A 16,185-nucleotide genomic window follows, 5' to 3' on the forward strand; every position below is an offset into this window, starting at 1 on the left:
GAAAAAGATAGGAGTGCAAGGCGTGTTAGTGATTTAGTAACAGCCGCTATTACTGCTGCTTGGATTTACGCCAAAAATAGGTTTGATTGGCCGAGGAGACTGAGTGTCCCTCCGACCTCCACAGGCTGGGAAGAATGATGGAGGGTGTGAAAGGTTGAGGGAGGGAGGAGATGAGAGTAAAAGCCAAGAATGGAGGGAGGGCATAGTCACTTTTGTGACATCTGATAGGTAAAACCCAAGCAGGAAGAAGGAAGAAGAAAATGTGTCCTACACTGAAGCATGAGATACACATCACACTTTTGTATTATTAGTTCTCCAGAGGTATTGTGGCCCCTGATATTTAATTTATTCAGGCTTTATTTGATAATTGACAGTGCCAGGAGATATAGTCTTGGATCAGACAGAGATGACAGATCCCTCAAGATCCACTGCAGCCAGCAGGGCGCCTTACTGTAGGATAAATAGTTTGATGTAATTCTCTTCTCATGGGAGCAGCAGGATTGGATGATGTATAATGATCCTGCAATCAAACCAGCAGCCTGGACAGCAGTTAATGGTACCTCATGTGTAAAGCCCAGGAGAGAATCCCCCCTCCCCCCTCCTCCTCCTCCTCCTGCTCCTCCTCCTCCTCCCTCTCCTCCTGTATTTGGTCTCCTGCCTAAAGGCTCTGTTCAGCGCGGACGCGCCCCCGTGTGGCGGGCAGGAGAGGTTCGGACGCCGCGGGGAGTTTAAAAGCCCCAGCTGAGGAGGAGCTGGCCACAGTACCGAGGAGCTGCACGCCGGGAAAAGTTTACCTCGAACTATTACACTCGACCAAAAGGAGAGAGACACAGCAGCGATGGCAACTCAAGCACAGCCCCACCTGCACCTGGCTGAGATCACCGCGGCGCAGTTCATCGACATCTGGAAACATTTTGACGCAGACGGTCAGTGCGCCCAGGCATCAATTGAGTGTTCAATTAGTATGCGTGAGATGATAAATATACAGCTGCAAAGTGCGTCTTAATAGAATTTATTTTTGTTTTGTTTGTGTTTTAAATCATTTGGTTTCCAGTGAGGGTTTACATTTTCTTATAATACATATAGCTTTTCCAGTGAACAGCTTTTTTTAAAAATCCGCAGCATAAAAAACATTACAGCATATTACTTAGTGTAAGACGGTGGATAGCCAATTCGCTTAACCTTTTATTGAAAATGAATTTTAACTATAGAAATATTTTATATTTCAGAGTTAAGTTTCAAAATGTACTTGATTTAATATATATATATATATATATATATATATATATATATTTATATATATATATATATATATATATATATATATATATATATATATATATATATATATACATATATGTATATATATGTGTATATATGTGTGTATATATATATGTATATGTATATATATATATATATATATATATATATATATATATATACATATTATTTGGTGTACAGTAAATTGCTTAGCAATGTCTGTTCAATGCTCTTCTGTACGATGGCATCACATCCTGTAATATCGTTTATGTTGTGAGTTTGTCTGATCTAAAATGTGTCATTGATGGATTTTTTTAGAATCTGATGAAATGAATAAAATAAGACTGTTAGTTTAGTTAGAGTTTCTCTCTGATGAAGAAGAGGGGGAGGGAGCTGAACGAGGAGAATGAGAGAGGGAAGCAGGGATGGGAGGGGGATAAAAGGATGCAGATGAGGGAGGGAGAAGGAGAGGGAGAGGGAGAGGGAGAGAGAGAGAGAGACAGAGAGAGAGAGAGAGAGAGAGAGGGAGAGGGAGAGGGAGCGGGTGAAGAGGTGAGAGAGAGGATGAAGCCTCTGAATCTGAGAGCTTACTGTGAATGAACTGGAGGGATGAAAACAGTGTCTCTGTGCGTGTGTTTTTGCTTATTTTGTCATTATTAGGCGCAAACATTCCACAATAATCTCCAACGTATTGTAAAAAAAAAAAGATAATGCAGCTATCCAGTCCATTCATTTTCCCACAGCATCAAACAGATGCTTTGTCACCAGGGGCGGACCGGGGAAAAAAGTGGCCCGGGGATTACTGTCAGACCGGCCTACCTAGTACATGACAGGAGGCATTGCCCATGCAATCAATGCAGCGTGTGTGTGTGTGTGTGTGTGTGTGTGTGTGTGTGTGTGTGTGTGTGTGTGTGTGTGTGTTGAAGGTGCATTACAAAACAATAAGTTAAGTAACATAATAGTATACATAATAGTAACGTGAAGAAAAAACAATATCAGTATACTCGTTTAAAGGATTTACATTTTGGTGCCATGCTGTTGAATCACGCTAAAAAACGTCTTCGTCTGTGAGCGAGTGACGCAACGTCCCCTTGGTATCGGGCTGCACAGAAAGAAGAAAAAAAGAAGAAAAATGGCCGGTTTTATTTTGAAAACCGGACCGGATACATCCGTCTGTGCGTCTGAGCCTCTCACTCTTGACACATGTCAGAGGCTACCTGAGACCGTTACCCCAAAAAATGAAACTTAAATGTACATTTCAAGTCTGCCAGAGTGCCGGTGTTCTGGATTAAAATCAAGGCAGAATGTCCTAAAATCGCCAAAAAGCTCTGAAAACCTGTAAGCAACATCTTAACCATGCGTGTGAATACAGATCGTGATTAGTAGTGTTGCATGCTGGGTATGGAAACCATGAATGGGAGTACAGATCGCGAGGAGAATTAGTATAAATATCAGTCAGTGTTAGTATAAATTTAGTTTTAGAGTAAATTTAACGTGTTCTGTGAACCGCAGAACGTCGTCGGCCCCAACCACGTCGGCCCACTACTAGGGATTTCCCCAGCATCTCCTATGGCCAGTCCGTTTGTCACACCTTCTGTGACTGCTGATGCACAAGGAATCACTCAGACTCTGTATGAGAGGCACCGACCTGGCTTTCATCTGCGTCATTATTAGATGTTCAGAGTAAATGCTCCAACTTTCAACCAGGAGATCAATGTTCAACGGCCAAAGTGTTTGTAGCGCATTCAACGTACTTAAGCTCGACCATGTTGTTTTTCTGAACCTAAATAAATGGTGTTGCCTGAACCTAAGCAAGTGTTGTTCGTTGAATTTAAAACTCTAACCATTTGAGACTTGTTAAAAAGTGACGCCAAGCTTCAGTGCTGACGATGGAGTCAGAAGGTGTTGGCTCTTCCTCTCTATACTGAGCCCCTCCCACCAGGCGCTTGTCCACCAGTCGGCCTACTTGTCATTCATTTCCAACGCTGGGGGGAGCACAGTAATATTTTACTTTTATCCATTACGTGGGTCTGATAGGATTTTGATAATGTTATTACATTTACTATATCAAGTAACATGTTACCACCCAAAGTGTCGGTGCTCATGTTAAAATAATTATTTCAAATGAATAGATAGCCATGGGGCAAGAAAGCAAAGGGGCAATGCTACTATGCTAGTCTATCATACAACGGCGGTGTAGATTTAATCGTAAATATTCATGCTCCCATTTATTGCACTCCATTTATTGTTAAATGTTCATTGTTAAAGGTTTATTGTTGAAGTTTTAATGTTGTTAACATTGTTAAATGTTATGCACCTCCCGCCAAGACAAACTCCTTGTAAGTGAAAACAAACATGGCCATAAATGTTTCTGATTCAGATTCTTAGAGGGGTGCTCTGTTCTCAAGATATTGTCATCAACAAAACCCACGGGCAGTACTGATGAAGCACTCCCCAACACCCTAATACTTTAGTCCTCTGCTAACCGCAGCGGTGAGCAGCTAAGCTGAATTATTAGCAACATTTTCTCTCCGTCTCTTAAACACTTGGCTGATATTATCAGACTCTTTTTGATGCTGTCAGTCTTTCTTTTGTGGGTTGCAGTGTAGGCAGTTGGCAATGATAGCGTGGCAACATAGATGGAATAGCAACTTTGCCTGCATATTGCCCGAATGAAGCTTTCACGTAAGGCAACTTAATGTGAATCTGCATTTATGGATCAGCCAATGGAAGCACCCTCTTTCTGTAATGACCTGTGTTCGGCCAAATTCCCACGTCATGAGTGAAATTTTCTAAGGCCTAAAAACAGAGCCGGCGGGAGGTTGGCTCTGTTTTGAAAAACAATCGACTGGAAGTTCTTTAAAAATTTCATGACTATTTTATTATTGAAATGTATTGTATCTTGAGAAGTATAAGTCTGAAATAACAAAAAAAATGTCTCAAGATTGGACTTTAGTTCAGTTTATAGGTATATTTGCTAACATCCAATACAACAATAGCAGCAGGTCTGAGGTCTGAAGGCAGCCATGTTATTAGTTAGAAAAGTAGCTCAACTGTCTCTCGGTGAGCCACTCCAGCTATTGACTTCCATGTTGCAAATTGAAGGATTATTTTCTGCAGCCATTCAGAAAGAGCTCTGACCTCTAATGTTAAACCATTTCCAAACCTCATCCGATGAATTGGGTTTCATCATACAGTTTAGCCTGACAGCACAGAAGTATCCCAGAGAAACACACAAAAGCAATCACGCCTAAGCATGCTTTGAGCCGAAGCATCCAACTTTTACCTGTGATCATAGTGGCGCGAGATCAGAAAATATTTTTGTTACAGATGTAACGTTTTTGAAAGGTGCAGATGAACAATGTTCTCCTGCCGATAGAGGCACCAGATCAGAATATATTTGGAAGAACGATCACAAACAACCTATTTTGTTTTTTGATTTGAAGAAACTTTGACTATTTATAGCATTTGCAGCTGAATCCTGCAATGTATTGAAAAAAAGAGATAGTTAGTGTAAATGGGCCATGTGGTTAATAGTTAATTGATTCAGGATTTCTCTAACTGGGCAACTATTGTGACTTGTTAAGTCATCGTCTAGAAGCCCGACTGGAGAAGTTCAGGGTTTAAGACTTCTGCTGAAGGGCATCATCCTCCTTGTAATGCAGGTGAAGAAAACACATTTTCTTTCCACCCTGATATAGATTATTTGAGTGAATTGCATATACCCACAACTATAAAGCCAAATTAAAATTTCTCTTGTAAGTTTTACAAATGTTTTCAAAGCATTGCCTTCTTCAGATTCAGATTCAACTTTATTGTCATTGCACATGCATAGTACAAGTACTGTGACAACGAAATGTAGTTTGCATCGGTCCAGACTCAATGGGAGTAGAGTACCGGTGATGCGTTGGGCAGTTTTCATCACCCTCTTTAGAGCTTTCCGGTCTGAGGCAAAGCAGTTGGTAAAGTAAACCAGTCATATGGAACATGATTGGTCCAGGGGAATAGAGGCTTTTACCTCATCACAGGAAAAGTCTCTCTCAAAGTTAACACATAACTAAACACAGAGTCTTCTGTCCACTCTCTGAAAGACCGTCTATTTCTGTGGACGTGTTGGTGAGGGCTTGCTGTTGGCTACGACAGCATCATGGCAGCAACAGGATGTTTTCTTGACAACAGCTGCAGGGCAGCGGTGCCCAACTGGACCTTGGCTCCTATTAGCTGTAGGAGAAAGGGAGACAACAAACAAACAACTGTGGACCTCAGCCAGTTGAAGAACATGTGCACTGATTTTCCATCAGTTTTCAAACTCACGTGGGCTTTTTTTTTCATTTAGCGAGTATTTTCTGCATAATCCTTTTTGTCATTTTCAGTCATTACGAGTTTGGCAGCTGGATTGCTTTTGAGGTGCCATTGAGCAATCAGCAGTTGAGCTGTGTTTCAAATTGTTTTGGGAAGTAGAGGGTTGCATCTGCTCAGAATGCAATGTGCAGTGGTGCGCTCCATGTGGCAGCTGAGTTTTGTATTGCAACTAAACTCTGGCAGTAAGCACCAATGAACTGAGGACACTGTTACTTCTTAGGCTTTATTACAAGTTACAGGATTTAACAACACTCACACTTCATCATGGATACTTTGTCCTCTATTGAATAAACATTCATGCTAAATATAATTCGATTCAGAGATCTTGATCTAACAGTACAAGGTAGTAATGAGATTCAAGTGTAGCTTGGGTCAATCAGTGCAAGTTGTTGTTGTTTCCACATCCTTGGAGGACAACCACCACACATCCAGAGGCCTAGGCCTATAGTGCGAGCCATTACACTGCCGTTCACATTACATTGGGTATATTCTCCTCCTTGCATGTATCTTGTCTCATTTGATCTGCTTAAACCTTGTTCTGCCAGTTAAGCAGGACGGATGAAGCACTCAGTGAAATAATTACTGCTTGAGGTGACACTCAAGTTCTGCTGAGTCACAGGGTGAAAAAATGTTTGTGCGCAAATTTGTAAAAACAATTTTGAAGTCGTTGTAGTAGTGGTAGTAGTATAAATAGTGATCATCATGTAGGGATAATGAACAGTTGTTGAGATGTTTCAGTCTGGATCAATATGGCGGAGTGACCAACTGACATTTCCAACCAGAGAGCCACTTTGTTCAATATTATAGGGCTTTGGACTGTTTGAATATAATTTGACTGTTTGACGAACCAGCCATAACATCATCTTCATGCAAACTCGTGTCAAGAAAAGATAATAATTTTAATACGTTTGAATAACGACAACAAAGTAAATCTGAACTGAAGCTGAATGGGACCTCAGTTACGTTGGTGTGCTTTGTTTTCACGCCCAAAGCTTTGTGTCATTGCTGTGATTTGTTTATATCTAAAACAGCAGCTCAGCCAAAGCCCAGATGGTGACATGGAGCACCTATCAAATACTGTGTGCAAAGAGGATGGGGGGAGGTGAGAGAGAAAATGATCATAAAGGAGAGGAGATGAGAGGATAAGAGATTAAGAGATGAAGAGGGGGGCGGGGTGAATCAATGCATTTTATTCTGTACATACAGCTGTGTTATATCCAGAATTGAAGTAACAATTCTATTAACGTTTTTTGTATGATAAGAGGCAGGAACACCCCCTCCCCCTCCTTCCCCTCTCCCCCACCAACCCTACTAGGACTGGACAGATGGGACTCATTCTTATGATTAAAAAGAGAGCTCTGAATGTCCTACATGTTACCCTTTGACTTGCAGGGAAACCAGTGGAGTAAATTATTGTATTAAAATCATCCCAAGTCATGTGACTGTCATAAGACGTGCAAATCACTGGGGACAGAATGCCCCAATAAGCATCAATCTGACTGCACACTTTCACCCTCTTCGGCAAGAAAACTCATTATACTGCGTACACTCCAGCTACAATGGACTCTTGTGGCTTTTTCTTCTCGACAATGCACAAATGCCAATTTGGCATGAGATACATGAAAGTGAATATTCCACATACATGAGCTTGTTTTCATCAAAGTCAGTTTTCAATTAAAGGTTTTTAGTTGTGCAGAGATGATATAACACGTGAACCTTATTGTACTGTAGATCTTCATGCTTCACTCAAGACATGAATATGAGGTGCATATTGACTACTTTAATACGAGGCTAAACCAACCAAATATTCACACTGATTTATTAAGTACAGCTGTGAGCGTGTACGTTTTGTATAAACTGCTTACGTGGATCCAATGACAGGGGACATGAGATACAACTAGCAGTAAGATTTGGCAACTATTCCAAAATGTAAAGACCCTTGTTGACCTTCAGTCTTTAGTCCACATCCACAGTCTTCAATCAAACTTTTGAACAGTCAACAAAGATTCAGACCACTTCAAATCTTCATCACATACTTTGTGCCAAACTAATTTAGTTTCTCTGGTGCCCCTCAGGAAATGGTTACATCGAAGGGAAGGAGCTGGAGAACTTCTTCAAAGAGCTGGAGACCGCGAGGCGAGGAGTAGGCGTGGTGAGTGTGTGCACATTTCTCAATACTTACTGAGGTAAATTGACCAAAAGTGATCAATTCATCATTTGACAAAATAAAATATGGATGTATAAGTCATTATTAACAATGTTTTCTCACTATCTTGATTGGAAAATGGACATAATTTAATTACATACGAGCTGGTGTTGCAAAAAGTAGTTGTATTATAAACATAATGTCTTAGGGACAGGGTTGACTTGGGCATGGTTTGAAAGATTTTTTCTTCAGTGTATGTTTAAATTAAAGGCCACATTTTCTGAAGCGTCTTTGACCTGTGATATGATGTGGTTGCAGGATCCTACACATGCTACCTTCAAAGAGAAGATGAAGGAGTTCATGGCTAACTTTGACAAGAACGCTGATGGGAGAATTGAGATGTCAGAGGTGAGAACTAACTGAAAACGACCTTCAGTGGTTGAGACACTTACAGCATATCCACAACATCCCTGGTTTGGCACTAGCTAACAACCCTTTCTCTGTCGCTATATTCTTTCTGTATCTTCACTGCCCATCATCAAACTAATTTCTGGAATAATAATCCTTCTGTCTCTTTGTAGTTGGCTCAGCTTCTGCCCACAGAGGAAAACTTCCTGCTCTGTTTCAGAGAGTTTGTGGGATCCAGCGCAGAGTTTATGGCTGTAAGTTTGGATTTGTTTTGGACCATTTTTTAACATTATTTATGTAACCCTATATATTATATATAGTATATATTGGATCAAACTCTCACACACATCACAACTCATTACATACTATGATGGTTAATAATTTTGATTTTACAATGGATAAAAAGGACAATATTAGCCTTCTTTTCATGTTTCTCTTGAAAAACATTGCTTACAGACTAACTGCTTAACTTTACTGAGCTGTGAAATTTCCCCACGAATGCCTCAAGTCAGCAGTGCTGTGTGAGCTCATCCTGTGGGATACATGTTCAGCTGCCTTGCCATTCCTTTTTATTCCCTGCCAAGTTTGGACGCTTGTTTCTTGTGAAAACAGTCCAGTAAGGGTGTAAATTGTTAATTTACAGCCTTGATGATGTGTCTGGAGTTATAACACTGACAAACATGTTAGAAGTTGTACTGGAAACGATGCTTCATTTAATGTTTTGGTTCTGACAGCAAGAAGCTGACGTACACTGTCTTGTTTGAATGAATTGAATTCACCGTCCTTAATACTTGTAAAAACGAGCATAACAGTTATTATCAAATCAAACATGAGCTCTAGTCTTAAATAGTTATCTGATCACTCAAAGACAGTAGGACCTTTAAACAGCTGGAATTTAACGCCTTGCTAGAAGGTAAATATTTGACTCACACTTCATCTTCGGTTGCACATGTTGAAATAATTAAATAGAAATGTCAAGGCATCGAACATCTGGTCCACTTTGATTGAAGATAACCACACACGTTTGGTGTACTCTTGGGTTGAGCTGAGGGGGTTTCAGTGGTGTGATGTTCCGGCTGCTCTGTGTGTTAAAGCTATTCTCAGACAGCAATACATTATGAATGGACCACAGCGTTGTGCAGGGGAAAGGCAGTGAGTGCTGGAGGGGTTTAGGTATCTATCTTTAATAAGGGCTTTGACAAATTCTATATTTACACAATGTCCGATAACACCCTCGTATCTCTGTCATTTCTCTTTACTGTCTTTCTCTGTAAATCAGGTAGCGGTAATATAGAAAGAAAAGTGGGTATTTTTTGTCCTGATTATTGCGGCGAAAGAAGTGCGCATGTTTTCTGACAGCTAACAACATTACTCTCCTCCTGCAGGCCTGGAGGAGGTACGACACTGACCGAAGTGGGTACATTGAGTCAAACGAGCTGAAGGTAAAACACAATATGTCAAACTCTGCAAGAAAAAGCATTAATGTAGACTCATTTTAAGTGCGTGCTGAATAGGCTGCGTAGCTGGTCTGACAGCATGTTGAATGAGTTTGAGAGTTGTGGATTTATAATACTAAAACTAAAAAGAGAATATCAAAAGAATAGTTGTATGTGCACATTTATCTTTTGTAAACACACCAGACCCAGTTTAGATGATGATTAGCGTCCGTGTAATGTGCTATAATTGGTGCTAGTGTCTCTGCTGATGGTGCTACTCTGAACCTGTATGTGTGTTGTACTCTCAATTGAAAATTCTCACTTTTGTGTGAAAAACAAAACCACGTAGCAAATTTCAAAACAAATACTTGCTTTCACATTCTGAGAGCTGCGGCATTCATAGTCACCATAACTGCTAACCGCCATCATAAAGACATCATATCATCAATCACTGACGGACAGTTTTTTTTATTCTCTCTTCAGGGTTTCCTGTCAGACCTGCTGAAGAAGGCTAACAGAAGCTATGATGACAAGAAGCTTAATGAGTACACACAGACAATTGTGAGTAATAGCAGACACAAAATATGTTTGTTTTTTTTACTTCTGCAGACTCAACATTATAACTGCAAGACTCCAGTTTTTAAATAGTTGTTTTAGACTTTTCGCTATAGACACATTTTATTCTACTTATCCATATTTATATGAACATTATAATATGTGTGTTCACCCTCCAGCTCACCTGAAGTGCTGATGCATCACTTTACACTCTCCCTTGCTGCCGTTTAAACACGCACGACAGGTCACATTTTAAAACCTCCTGTTTGCTTCTTCTGATAAGTCCTCTTCTCTCTGCAGCTGAGGATGTTTGATCTGAATGGCGATGGTAAACTGGGCCTTTCTGAGATGGCAAGGTGAGTGCGTCTCCACTTTTATTCGTTCTGTGTGTACATTTTTAAAGGACGCCGTAAAGTTTACACCTTTCTTTTTGTTTAATTGCAGGCTCTTGCCGGTGCAAGAAAATTTTCTGGTCAAGTTTGAGGTAACATTACTCTCAAATTGATTTTAGGCAACAAAGTCACCCCTACTCAGCAGCTCTCCTTTGACGTTGAAAAGTTACACTGGAGATTCAGAACAATTATACATCATTTGATTCCTTACAAGAAGATTATTTGTCATCAAATTACTCAATGGACATATGGGGCATTGACACAAATGCGTATTTACCTAGATTAAATCCTTTTGGAATTAGACATTTCATGTAAAACGTTATAGGCTCCACTTTCGTGTCTGGACATAGATTTTATCTTCACTTTAATCCGTTTAAAGAATCTTAAAATATAACTAGTTTATCCTCTTGCATAGTTTCATGTGTATTCTTAGTTGGAAGTCATATTTGAGGGAATACATATGTAAACCATTCATAGTTCAACATTTGTAGCATAACGAAAATACCAATCTCCATACATGATCATCTTGAATATGTGTTTTGGTCGTATTTGTTGCCATACATGCTAGCTCACTAGAGCCGATCAACAATTCCTTTCTGACAGCGGATTAGTCGGATCGGGATTAACTCTAGTCCCAGTTATCATAATCTGCATGGATTATTATCGGTTCTGGATCTGGTGGGGCTTTTACTGTTCTTTAGAAATACCCTGCAGTTTCTAACAATTTTTCCTCTCTTTCTTTTACAAAGGGGATCAGTCTCACAGTTAAAGAATTTGACTCCCTCTTCACCCTCTATGATAAGGTGAACAGAGCATGCTTGTCTACAAGTGTGTTGTCTTGTACTTTAACTGTGTTATTTTACATGCATTTTTGTGTGTGTTTGTTGCTGGATGGTCCAATGTTAAAAACGTAACATTTCCATGTTCTGGATGAAACTGAATTTGACCTTGCTTCTAATTTATGTACTTTGACTTATATTTCCACGTAATATCCCTTCTAATCACAAGTGTTTGAAAAATGTTTAGTTATGAGCTTTGATAGCCTCTTTAATCCAACAACTATTTGGTGGGTTTTGATGAAATCTTCAACACAATGGGTGAATCCTAATGACATTTTTTTTCTTGTAAATGTCTCAACAATTAATGGTTTGATTGCCATGTAATTTGGTGCACTATTTGATGTCACCGTCAGGATTAATTTTAATAACTTGGGTGATCCCCTAACTTTTCATCATCGGGTCAAAATTTAAATTGACCCATTACTTTCTCCAGCAAATCAAATGACTGCCAGGTTGTGCTAGTCAGCAAATATTAGCATGCTAACAAGCTAAACAACGAGGGTAAATAGTAGCATTATAGCATTTAGCTCAAAGCGCCATGTACAGACTCGAAAGAGCTGATAGTACGTCTGGAGACTCTCTGCTGTTATTTCTCGGTATAATTCTGATCTCTCGTTTCGTCTCTCTCACCAGGACGGTAATGGGTATATTGATGAGCAGGAGCTGGATGCTCTGCTGAAGGACCTTTGTGACAAGAACAAAATGGTAATGAATAGTTAGCCCATTGATTGATCAGTTCAGATTACTTTTCTACTCTCCAAATATAGAGCAGAGCTGGAACAGCTGGTATACCTATGCACTGGACTGCATGTTCCATCCATAGATGACTTTGTACCTTCTGATTTTTTCTGTGCCCTTGTCCTTTGTGGCAGGACGTGGATCCCATGGACACAAAAGGACTGCTAGGGTACAAGAAGAGCATCATGGCTCTATCTGATGGAGGGAAGCTGTACCGCACTGAGCTGGAAATTGTCCTCTGCCGGGACTCCACGCTGTGAGCTCCTTGCCTGGGACCCTGCCGTCCTCCCCCACCGCCTCCTCCTTCATACCTCCTGATGTAACCTGGTGCATGTGTGACCCTTAACCTCGCTTCACCACTTAGAGCGAAAACAAAAGTGCTCCTGAGAGCACGCGGTGTACTGCTGGCCCTGCTATTTTAGCTCTGTACCCCTCTGAGTTGTATTTCTTTTTTTTGTTTCTTAAAATGCAGTTCCACAGTGACATAGCCATAGCAATGTCTGCAGGAATATACTGGGTATTTATTAATTTTACTTCCCGTTTTTATTATGCATTTTTTTTACGTTCATCTCATATATATATGTTTCTCTCCCAATAAATGTTAAATTAATACTTTGTTCTGTAACATCTGTTTATTTATTTTTATTTATATAACATGATCTTATTTGATGAGGCTTGTACTGTTCCCTCGAAGATATTGAGAAAATTAATAAATGTAAGATAACAACTCTTGTCCCAGTTATTCTTTTGAATTAAATATTCATATCTTCATCTAAACAATTTGCAGTTACACCTCAGCTATCGGGAGGATCACTTTAACTGTGCCATGGCCTCGACTGAGTTTGTTCAGTATTTTCTCTCAGCGTTGTGTAAAAGAAAATAATTTTCCCCCACTGTGAGAGTTATGTTGTTCTGGTGAAGATTACAGCTTCAGTACAGATGCCCAGAGCAAGTGTTTTCTCCAGAGTGCTCCACCTTCACTTTCTAATCTCCTGGTAACAGAAAGTGTGATGTAGAAAAAGCTTGTGCTGCTCCATTTTTCATAGAGGAGAGTCTCCGAAGCGTCTGTGCCACTTTGAGACGAAGTGAGCAGAGAAGAAAGGTCTGAGAGATCCGGGACAACAAATGTACAGCAGCATGATTGTCGGACTCTTTTTTTCACAAATCTGTCATCAGAAAAAGTACTATAAAAAATTTCACTTTCATATAAGTTAAATCTGCTTCTGTCTCATATCCAAAATTGTGTATGTCTCAACTCCTCAGATTCAACATATTTTCCAAAACATTATGTTATATATTTACAACTCACTGAAATTACAATTTATTTTTTAAACATACTAGTTTACTCAAAAAAAGGGACATTTTCTATTTTTTTCTAAAGAAAAGAGAGTGAACCAACCCCCATACTTCAGCATCATGGAATAGTCTACCTTCCATCAATTAATGATAAGCTCTTTCATCTTTAATTAAACTCACTATCGTTAAAGCACAACCACTTCACACACCACCATTACTGCACAAACACACACACACACACACACACACACACACACACACACACACACACACACACGTACAAATACACATACAAATACACACACACAAACAAACAATACTGTGTTCTCCTCCTTTAGCGAATTTTTGTTAGACATGAGGGCAAACAAATACACACATACACAAAAATACACAATGGCATACAGTGAAACACTGTTAATGCTGACAGCGAGGAAAAAAGAGAGTTATATTCGCTCTGATTCCTTCACACACATCAGTCCTACTCAGTGAGAGCAATGAGACAAGTGAGAGAACAGACAGATGAGAGACCCTCTGCACAGCTGCACGCACACACACACACACACACACACACACACACACACACACACACACACACACAAACACACACACACACACGCACACGCACACGCACATGCACACGCACACACTAAAAGCTAAAAACAGATATAGTGCTGCATGGTTTCCTTCATGCAGCATATTAACTATATAAGGATGTTGCTCAATCAGCAGTGAAACCATTCAGAGATGATAAACATTTATTCTGCATGTACTCAAAAGACGCCATGATGGTGGTTCTTCGTCATTGTCTTCACATTTTACTGTATGTTCTATTCGTTTAAATACTTTAGACCATGTTGGAGGACAGTTTTACATTTCAACTCTATTCATTGTGAGATGTTTTTAAGATAAGAATGATGTTTCTGAGATGTCTGTTGCCCTAGAAAATATGTGGAACCATTAGTGATATATATTAGTGATACCATCAGTCTAATTGAGAGTCTCTTCTGGTTGACAATGGGGACAATGTTTTCCTTTTCTTTCACTATAGAAGCCACAGAAATCACATCGCAACATTCAACTTATAATCTCAAATAAGCTACATATCCAATTTACATGTGGGATTTATTGTTTGGTGCACAGCACTGTATACTATAGACACACAGGTTCACAACATTATTAAAGTACAATTTATAATCTTTAATACAAATAATAATAATGTGTGAACCCGTATGTAAAACATTTTATTAAATTATTTTTGTTCATCTTGGTGACCCTAAACCTCAATCAGTATTGTTAAAGGACCTGAAACTTTGCATGTGTTTTTTGTTACTTATTCTAGCTGGCTGGACCAATGCCGGGAATTACATACACTATTTCCTGCTTAAGAGCAACACATATGAAGGAGGGGCATGTTAATGAGAGTTTTTAACTGAAGACATGTTGAACACTCACAGTGGTAAAATCACAGGTGTGAATAATTAAATGAATGATGGCTAAATTCCATTTAGCTGCTAAAGTTAAGGGTCATGGTATAGTATCACAGTGACGTAGTTTATTGGACTGAAGCCATCGTTAATGTAATTAGTACCTGTGCTTCACTACGACTCATCAAGATGTCTGCTGTGAAAGAAAGTAAATCCAGAGAAATGGTCTAATCAGCAAAAAACCTGTGGTTGTAAAAGTCACCATATTCATCCTCAGATCGCAGTCAAGCACCACTGGTTTTAGCCTGAGTAACACTCATGTTCACGATGACCGTACTCTCGTAAATAAAAAATGTGATTCATGAGGATGTTCCCTTAAGCTTGACCGTTGCCCTAATTTCTCTTTGCAACTAGTTGAGAATTCCTGTTAATGTACTGGATGTTCTCTCAGTCATAAAATAAAATCACTAATCAAAACGCACCTTTTTAGATCTGCTTTTAATGTGTAATTACTGCTGTGATTTTATATGATGTCCTTGTTTTAGGTGATTTTATATAATGTCCTTGTTTTATGTTGATTTTAACCATGTAAAGCGACTTTGCATACCTTGAAAAGTGCTAGATAAATAAAATGTATTATTGATATTATTATAAAATACACATTGAACACGGAACATCTGGTGTGTAAGAGTGAACCAAAAACACTCTCAAAACCGTAGAAATTCTCTGAAGCACAAATATGATTGCGGCAAGAAGATGAAAAGGATCTTTCTGATTACTTGTTTTCATATATTATGTTTTTTTTTGCAAATATGACAGGATGGAAACCCTGTGTCTCACATTACCTATGAGCTATATGTAATGAAATCTTTTGCCACAACCTATTAACCCACAATCTCACATAATTGCCGGAGAAGTGACATTTTAATGTCATACTGTGTATGAAAATTAAAAATCTTCATATAAATAGAAGGCAAAATGAGGGGTTGTAGATTATTTTTTTTGAGTAGCAATAATAACAGTGAGGACACACTCATGCACGCTCTAACACACACACACACACACACACACACACACACACACACACACACACACACACACACACACACACACACACACACACACACACACTGTACAATGGGTATTAAAGAGGCCTGTTCAACCCAAAGTTAAGCTGTTAGACATTTCTCAGCATTACTGTCAGTAACACTTCTCTCTTATCAGTTTTTCTTTTTCTGCTGCTGTTTCATTTTGCTGCTTTTCAGCTCAGCTCTGTTTGCTCAGTTCCTCAACCTTCAGTCGCTCTTGTTATGTTGCTGTCATCAGTTT

The 16,185-nt window shown here is 39.3% G+C and overlaps 1 pseudogene; it reads left to right on the plus strand.

The window, feature by feature from the left end:
• Positions 1–504: 504 nt before the first annotated feature.
• On the plus strand, positions 505–12,818 carry LOC137783691 (calretinin-like; annotated as a pseudogene).
• The last annotated feature ends 3,367 nt before the right edge of the window (positions 12,819–16,185 follow it).

Source organism: Clinocottus analis, unplaced genomic scaffold (assembly GCF_023055335.1).
Source record: "Clinocottus analis isolate CAN_PGR_092001 unplaced genomic scaffold, fCliAna1.0.p SCAF_1, whole genome shotgun sequence".
Taxonomy (NCBI): Eukaryota; Metazoa; Chordata; class Actinopteri; order Perciformes; family Cottidae; genus Clinocottus; species Clinocottus analis.